General features: G+C 40.1%; 1 long non-coding RNA gene across 1 annotated transcript; it reads right to left on the bottom strand.

Moving 5' to 3' along the window:
* Positions 1 to 223: 223 nt before the first annotated feature.
* LOC137730697 (uncharacterized) lies at positions 224 to 2,973 on the bottom strand. The gene is made up of 3 exons (XR_011068204.1): positions 2,539 to 2,973; positions 1,769 to 1,827; positions 224 to 423 (listed from the first exon to the last, which is right to left on the bottom strand). It is a non-coding gene; the product is annotated as an uncharacterized lncRNA (long non-coding RNA).
* Positions 2,974 to 9,221: the final 6,248 nt, after the last annotated feature.

Raw genomic sequence — 9,221 nt, 5'->3', positions numbered from 1 at the left:
GTGTTGAGTCACTTCTCATATGTTTTTATGAGGGTATAAATTTATAGAATTTGGCTAAATGATGAAGAACTTTAACTAGAATCGGTGGTTTTTATTGTTTAAAATTAATGAGGAGTTCTTGGGATTTATACTGACACACCCCGACCCAGAAAGTCCACTTGGACCCTGAATCGAACTGTGCTGGCCGACACCTGGAAGGTGACGAAGCCATAAAATGTGATAGTGTACAAAAAGTGAATAAATTTGAATCTAAAAGTGTCTAAGTACCAGAGTGCGCTACGAGTGGGAGCGAACCCATTTTACACGCGATGTCAGAACATAAGTAAGGTACAGTAGTATGGGTAAGAATCATACCCTCAAAAATATCCATTAATACTAAGATTCACCACAGATTGTTGTCGATACAAACTCAGCAGCTAAAACCTGGAGGGCACCAAACAGAAGGTGTGAGTAAGCAATAAAACCAAGCTTCTCAAAGTTATTACCTCTCTAAAAGTAATGCCCTAATGTAAACCCCGTATCGTTTTCCATAAGACAGTACAACATATATACATATATCCAAACCATACTCAGAAATGACCAAAACCACGGTTTGCCATTAACTCCACCATACATTAATAAGTAGGCCAAATGAACTAAATCAATACAAAGTGATATATCAGTCAGAGTCATCTAAAATGACATGTACAACTTATTCGTATCTCATCAATCATGGCTAGCATATAAGTCGGAGTCACCTCTAGTGACCTGTACGACTTATCCATATCTTATCAATCCTGGCTAGCATATAAGTCGGAGTCACCTCTAGTGACCTGTACGACTTATCCATATCTCATCAATCCTGGCTAGCATATAGCTCAATAAGTATACCTGCACACGAGTCGGAACCACCTAAAGTGGTCTGTACGACAGGACTGGGTGTAAATAAATAAGCTCAAGTGCTACGATCACGTGAAGACTGGGCGAATAATCGCGGGTCACCTACGAGTCGGAACCACCTAAAGTGGTCTGTACGACAGGACTGTGCACCTACCTTGAATCCAAGGTGAGCATAAGGTGCGGGAGGTGAACATCACGTGAAGGACTGTGCCCTGGCCACGGGCGGGAGCACTAACACCGGGGTGCAGGTTTATGAGCTCTCAATGCATCTCAATATAACATGTGCAACTCATGGCAACCAGTACGACAGTATCGAAGTTGCCTAACACATAACTGTAGTCATGCTATAACGAAATCGATTCAACTAGTACCATAAACTCACCTGAACTTACCTGGGTGTCCTGAGTTCACCTTTGCACTTGAAAGCATTCCCAATAATTATATGCAAGTAATATACATATTGATATACTATGATGCAATCTAATACTCAAACATGTCGTAGCATTTTCAATTATAAACAATATAGTGTGAAGTGTACAATCAATAACGCCCTACTCCCAAACTATTTATTTTCAGGGATAATTATCCATGACGTCCCAATTAACACTAATTTAGCTAACTAATTCATAAAACTAAAACTTGCCTTTACCAATTTCCTTCGCCTTACTCAATTTCCCAAGCAAGGCTTTGGTCTCGAATATTTTATGGCTGCATCTAACGTCTTGTTAGACTGCCTACGTACCCTAAATAGGGATCAAACCATTCGTAGTTCATATCGTACTTCAAGCATTCACAATAATTATATATGAAAGTAATATACCTAATCAATTTAAAAGTGTCGATAGAACTCTCAATAATATGTACAATAAAAAGGAAAAGATCCACTTACTTGGAGTCCACGCTATGATTCTCTAGCGCACACATCGAGGCGTCCTGAATGATTGGTCCCTGTGACCAATTATCAAATCACATCTCAGAACTCTTATCCGAAGAGTACGTAATTCACATAAAACACAACCTCAACGACATTCTAAAATAGTTTGATACCCATTGACCACAAGTCAACCGTCGATCAAAGATCGACGGTAGGGTTTACAACCCTGTATAACTTGACCCGGAAGATCCGCATATCAGATTTCCAATCCGCAACTCCCAACGATCCACAATATGTTACAAGAATAACATACTAAAATTTCATTACGATCCAACGGTCAGATCTCCGCCAATTGCCTAAAACAAGTGGCCATGAACATTTATTTTACTAACTTACAAATCCAATTCAGGAAGATCCGTAAGTCGGATTCCCGATCTGTAAATTCCTATAATCTTTAAATATTACGTATTATAATATATCCCATTTTGGTGACGATCCAACGGTCGGATCATCGATTCACATTTTCATCAAGTAACGTATCGTAATGAATTTAGGTTCCAACTATCAACCTACGTCATTCAAATGACAAAACTGAATTCAAGACATTTGACATAGCCTAAAAATAGCATTGGCGGCCCACTGGCCACGCGCCGCCGCACGCGCCGCCGCACGCGCCGCCGCGGGTGGCGGTCGGCCGCCCCGACTCGCCGGAAAATCCAACTATTTCCAAAAATTCTCAAACTTCACAGAAATGAAGATCTCAGTGAGTGGAGCAACTTTCATACCTGCCACGAAGTCCAAAAGTGGACGGAAGATGGTCAATTTTGCCCACGAAGCCGGCGGATGCCTAAAACTTCCCGACGTCGATTCGTCGTCTACGGTGGTCCAACGGGGTCAAGGTTGGTTGGGTTTTGCTCCTGGGATTGTGGGCTACAAAGCCCAAGTGGTGGCATCGGCCATTGCTTTGCCGATTGGCCGGAAAATCGAAAAGGGTGGCCGGAGCACCATTGATTTTCGTCAACTTTCGTGGCCTCAAACCGTCTCATACCATGGTCAATCAAGGTGGTTCTTGGGTGGGTTTTGTAGAGGGGAATGAGAGCTTCAAGATGGTGGTGGTGGCATCGAAAAACTCCACCGGAGCTGGCCGGAATCGGCCTTGGAAAGTGGTCTCGTGGTGGCGCGGGTATGGGTGCACGGGAAGCTCTCTTCCCTGTTTTTTTTTTTTTTTTTTTTTTTTTTTTTTTTTTCTTTTCTTTTCTTTCCTCCCTCTGTTTCTGATTTTGGGCTTCCCCCACTAAGTGGGGGTTTAATTTAAATACACACTAAACCTTGAATAACCAATTTCGAACGTTCGTAACTATACCGTTATAATCCGGACGCGCAAACGGCTTTCGCCTATACGTTCGTACCAAAGAGTACTACGAGGATATGCTTAAAGAATAAGTCCCACATCTCTCAAGTCGATGGTCAACGGAAGTCAAAGTCCTTGCCTCTAGGGCAATTTAGTAAATTCACGCTTTTAAAATAAAATAAAAACGTAAAATTTGGAACGGGTTGTCACAATCTACCCACCTTAAGAAAATTTCGTCCTCGAAATTTAAAATCATCAGTCCAAAGTAGAATACTCAAAATTAAAGAGATATATGTATGTAAATACATACACGAGGAAGATACAAAGTGATGGCGACTACATAAAAGAGGATGACATTCCGTCATGATCGGAGCGTAGTGACTCTTCTTTCATGCCTCCAATTTCCTACTATCCTCTCATAAACGTGTTCAAAGCGTAACGCACTTCGAAATTAAGCATGTAATATTTTTTGGGTCAAGCCCAAACAACCATTAACGAATTAAATAAGTAAATACAAATATTAACGTAGAATAATCTACTTGTTTACTTGCTTAACAACCCAACGAATAAGTTATTAATATTACGGTCTGCACCCCGCAAAACCGACAATTCACTGTTGTCTTGATAAGTAAGTAACAATTCCCGAGGGTGCAATATTACCATCTTGCCCCTCAATGGGAAATACACATGCCAGCCTCGATCGTACTCATTCGCTACCTTCTGAGGCAACATCGTCAATAACATAAATTTTCTACATCACAATCTCAATCAAATATTTGTTCGCAATAATCTGCTGTAAATCACCAACTGCACATACAATATTTGTATTATATTTCGAAGGATACCATACTCCTAAACAGGAATGTAACCGTAGTTACCCATAATTCTAACAAAAGTATGCGTTCATTAAATATGCGTTGTGCGTAAAATCTCCATACATCAACTCCAATGATACCATAGTTAACCCGAAATTGTAACCGTGGTTACAAGTGACTAAAATGGAGATAAGGATATACTGCAACCATGCTACTGGTGGGACAAACAAGATGCAACTCGTCCACAAAGGTCTGAGTAACTCATTTCAAACTAATCGTTAATCTAGGGATAGAAATGCAATAAGGAACAACTTCTAATACTCAAAACCTTCATAACGACTTCCAAAGGCTTGGAAGTGAAACATGTAACACGATGAAATATAAATACACCAAGATGATAATCTTGTCAGGTTTCTGTTTGCTGAAATTGGTATAAAAGTCTAGGAGTAGTTTTCTCAAAAAGTCATCGTCATCTGGACGCACTTAGAAAATTGTAGTTGTCCAGAAAATTTTGAACTCTATAACCTCAATATCCTCACAACATTAATCAAAGGCAAGGTCCATCTAGAGTGAGGATTCATTTAAAACACATCAAAGGAAGCCTCGATTTTATCTCTTCCCTACTTCCACATTTGGTCACGTCACAAAGAGAACTTCTAGATCACATCACCCGAAGAGGTTGACTACATCCCACTTCTATCTTAGTGGTCTTCACAAGTGTCTTATTGTTGAAATTTCAACACCCATTTTCAGGAAATAACTATTGCCAATACTTCAATTTTTTGAGCAAGAAGAATATTGTTTTCTACTTAAGTAAACAACCACCAATTGGAACATCATATAAGCGTATCATTGGTTTAGCATCACGATTAATGAATTTCACATTCTTTACATATACCACATATCTCGAACTGCGCATATAAAAAGATACTTCCCAATTAAATAGAAAAGGACAAGCTGGAAATGTGCGAGAGTAGATACGCGATAATGCACTCATAGATGCTAATTTAATTCTACTATTGCCTCTGACAGAACTTAGCTTGTTCCAAAAAGTAAATGTAATAAAAAGTTCTAAGATCAATGAAGATTTGGACACACTTTTCTACATAAGAGTCCCAATCGATATTCCAATGAAATTAGAAATTGTTAATTCTAGGTCAGAAGTATGATAGTTCATCTTTAGCGGTTCTACCATCGAGAAACGTAAGCGTTAACATACTAAGAAAGTCTGAATCCGAATTGACTTATCACATCAATCGACAATCATCATGCATCATCAAAATCTCCACCGAGAAGTGTCATTTAGCCTTCGAAATAAGGTGATGACTGTTGACTTTAGGTCAATGAATAAGATGATTCGTTTCAAACGATTCTAATCGTGAAAAGTAAAAGTAATACTCCGTCATGTTGCCATACCAACTTAACAATGTGGTGGTATCCGCGGTAGGATTTTTGGGATATGACGCCAAAAGTATACGTCCTCGAAATTTACAGTACTACTAACCAACTCTACGACACGAACTAAAAGGTCTTCACAGTTTCCTCGACACTTATAACAATCTAACAGTGAGATATCATCCCGCATTTCGATTCTAATGTCTATGGAAGTGATCGAGAGGTGGTTAGTCAAAGGGTTTTCGTTTACCTAAATAAGTGATAAGGTAAAACAACAATCATGAGTTTAACGTCCTATTGCAAAGCTTATTCCTAAGCTTCCACGATCCTAATTTATTCGGCTCAAGCGAAGTAGTTCATTGATCCTAGGAGGATTTGATGATTGCTTTTCGGATTTCTACAACTCCCAGGATATGACAACTTACATTCGCAAGCCTATTCTCACACATTTAATAAGTACAACTACGAAAGCAAAAATCTGGAATAGCGTTGATTGAAAAATCTCAATGCTAGAAAAAGACCTTGCTTAATATCTACTTTCAAAAAGACTTCATCGACAGTCGATCTTCCTCCTAAAGATCCAACATGAACACAAGTACGCTTGAAGATATTAGTGCTAATAGGGACCGAACAATAATTATCCCTCCGATGATCTTCCGCGGAATGTTACTAAGAAATCAAGATTAACTAAGATTTCCAATCTTTAAAGAATCAATACTAATGGCGGTAGGACAATGATAGAATTATTTGGTAATATCTCTAGCAATACATGATTATCAAAACATTTACTTAGGCCATCAACTTGCCTCACTTTTATACCTTTCCTCCACAAGAAAAATCTTCGTTTTAGTTCTATGGACATGGCCAAAATGATCATCTAAAATATCGTGAAGACAACATAATTGTCCAAAACTTAAGAAAAGTTAGCATATCTTTCCATATTCGACGAGGTGGCATCATTCGAGCGTCAAACACAAAAACCAAGAGTGCTCACATCACGCGTGTGATGAACACAATACTGCTCAACATATGCTCTGATACCAAACTGACACACCCCGACCCAGAAAGTCCACTTGGACCCTGAATCGAACTGTGCTGGCCGACACCTGGAAGGTGACGAAGCCATAAAATGTGATAGTGTACAAAAAGTGAATAAATTTGAATCTAAAAGTGTCTAAGTACCAGAGTGCGCTACGAGTGGGAGCGAACCCATTTTACACGCGATGTCAGAACATAAGTAAGGTACAGTAGTATGGGTAAGAATCATACCCTCAAAAATATCCATTAATACTAAGATTCACCACAGATTGTTGTCGATACAAACTCAGCAGCTAAAACCTGGAGGGCACCAAACAGAAGGTGTGAGTAAGCAATAAAACCAAGCTTCCCAAAGTTATTACCTCTCTAAAAGTAATGCCCTAATGTAAACCCCGTATCGTTTTCCATAAGACAGTACAACATATATACATATATCCAAACCATACTCAGAAATGACCAAAACCACGGTTTGCCATTAACTCCACCATACATTAATAAGTAGGCCAAATGAACTAAATCAATACAAAGTGATATATCAGTCAGAGTCATCTAAAATGACATGTACAACTTATTCGTATCTCATCAATCATGGCTAGCATATAAGTCGGAGTCACCTCTAGTGACCTGTACGACTTATCCATATCTTATCAATCCTGGCTAGCATATAAGTCGGAGTCACCTCTAGTGACCTGTACGACTTATCCATATCTCATCAATCCTGGCTAGCATATAAGTCGGAGTCACCTATAGTGACCTGTACGACTTATCCCTATCTCATCAATCCTGGCTAGCATATAAGTCGGAGTCACCTCTAGTGACCTGTACGACTTATCCATATCTCATCAATCCTGGCTAGCATATAGCTCAATAAGTATACCTGCACACGAGTCGGAACCACCTAAAGTGGTCTGTACGACAGGACTGGGTGTAAATAAATAAGCTCAAGTGCTACGATCACGTGAAGACTGGGCGAATAATCGCGGGTCACCTACGAGTCGGAACCACCTAAAGTGGTCTGTACGACAGGACTGTGCACCTACCTTGAATCCAAGGTGAGCATAAGGTGCGGGAGGTGAACATCACGTGAAGGACTGTGCCCTGGCCACGGGCGGGAGCACTAACACCGGGGTGCAGGTTTATGAGCTCTCAATGCATCTCAATATAACATGTGCAACTCATGGCAACCAGTACGACAGTATCGAAGTTGCCTAACACATAACTGTAGTCATGCTATAACGAAATCGATTCAACTAGTACCATAAACTCACCTGAACTTACCTGGGTGTCCTGAGTTCACCTTTGCACTTGAAAGCATTCCCAATAATTATATGCAAGTAATATACATATTGATATACTATGATGCAATCTAATACTCAAACATGTCGTAGCATTTTCAATTATAAACAATATAGTGTGAAGTGTACAATCAATAACGCCCTACTCCCAAACTATTTATTTTCAGGGATAATTATCCATGACGTCCCAATTAACACTAATTTAGCTAACTAATTCATAAAACTAAAACTTGCCTTTACCAATTTCCTTCGCCTTACTCAATTTCCCAAGCAAGGCTTTGGTCTCGAATATTTTATGGCTGCATCTAACGTCTTGTTAGACTGCCTACGTACCCTAAATAGGGATCAAACCATTCGTAGTTCATATCGTACTTCAAGCATTCACAATAATTATATATGAAAGTAATATACCTAATCAATTTAAAAGTGTCGATAGAACTCTCAATAATATGTACAATAAAAAGGAAAAGATCCACTTACTTGGAGTCCACGCTATGATTCTCTAGCGCACACATCGAGGCGTCCTGAATGATTGGTCCCTGTGACCAATTATCAAATCACATCTCAGAACTCTTATCCGAAGAGTACGTAATTCACATAAAACACAACCTCAACGACATTCTAAAATAGTTTGATACCCATTGACCACAAGTCAACCGTCGATCAAAGATCGACGGTAGGGTTTACAACCCTGTATAACTTGACCCGGAAGATCCGCATATCAGATTTCCAATCCGCAACTCCCAACGATCCACAATATGTTACAAGAATAACATACTAAAATTTCATTACGATCCAACGGTCAGATCTCCGCCAATTGCCTAAAACAAGTGGCCATGAACATTTATTTTACTAACTTACAAATCCAATTCAGGAAGATCCGTAAGTCGGATTCCCGATCTGTAAATTCCTATAATCTTTAAATATTACGTATTATAATATATCCCATTTTGGTGACGATCCAACGGTCGGATCATCGATTCACATTTTCATCAAGTAACGTATCGTAATGAATTTAGGTTCCAACTATCAACCTACGTCATTCAAATGACAAAACTGAATTCAAGACATTTGACATAGCCTAAAAATAGCATTGGCGGCCCACTGGCCACGCGCCGCCGCACGCGCCGCCGCGGGTGGCGGTCGGCCGCCCCGACTCGCCGGAAAATCCAACTATTTCCAAAAATTCTCAAACTTCACAGAAATGAAGATCTCAGTGAGTGGAGCAACTTTCATACCTGCCACGAAGTCCAAAAGTGGACAGAAGATGGTCAATTTTTCCCACGAAGCCGGCGGATGCCTAAAACTTCCCGACGTCGATTCGTCGTCTACGGTGGTCCAACGGGGTCAAGGTTGGTTGGGTTTTTCTCCTGGGATTGTGGGCTACAAAGCCCAAGTGGTGGCATCGGCCATTGCTTTGCCGATTGGCCGGAAAATCGAAAAGGGTGGCCGGAGCACCATTGATTTTCGTCAACTTTCGTGGCCTCAAACCGTCTCATACCATGGTCAATCAAGGTGGTTCTTGGGTGGGTTTTGTAGAGGGGAATGAGAGCTTCAAGATGGTGGTGGTGGCA

The sequence above is a fragment of the Pyrus communis genome, chromosome 4, assembly GCF_963583255.1.
Source record: "Pyrus communis chromosome 4, drPyrComm1.1, whole genome shotgun sequence".
Taxonomy (NCBI): domain Eukaryota; kingdom Viridiplantae; phylum Streptophyta; class Magnoliopsida; order Rosales; family Rosaceae; genus Pyrus; species Pyrus communis.
Note: the sequence above shows the minus strand (reverse complement) of the source record. Positions and strands in the feature narration are given on the sequence as shown.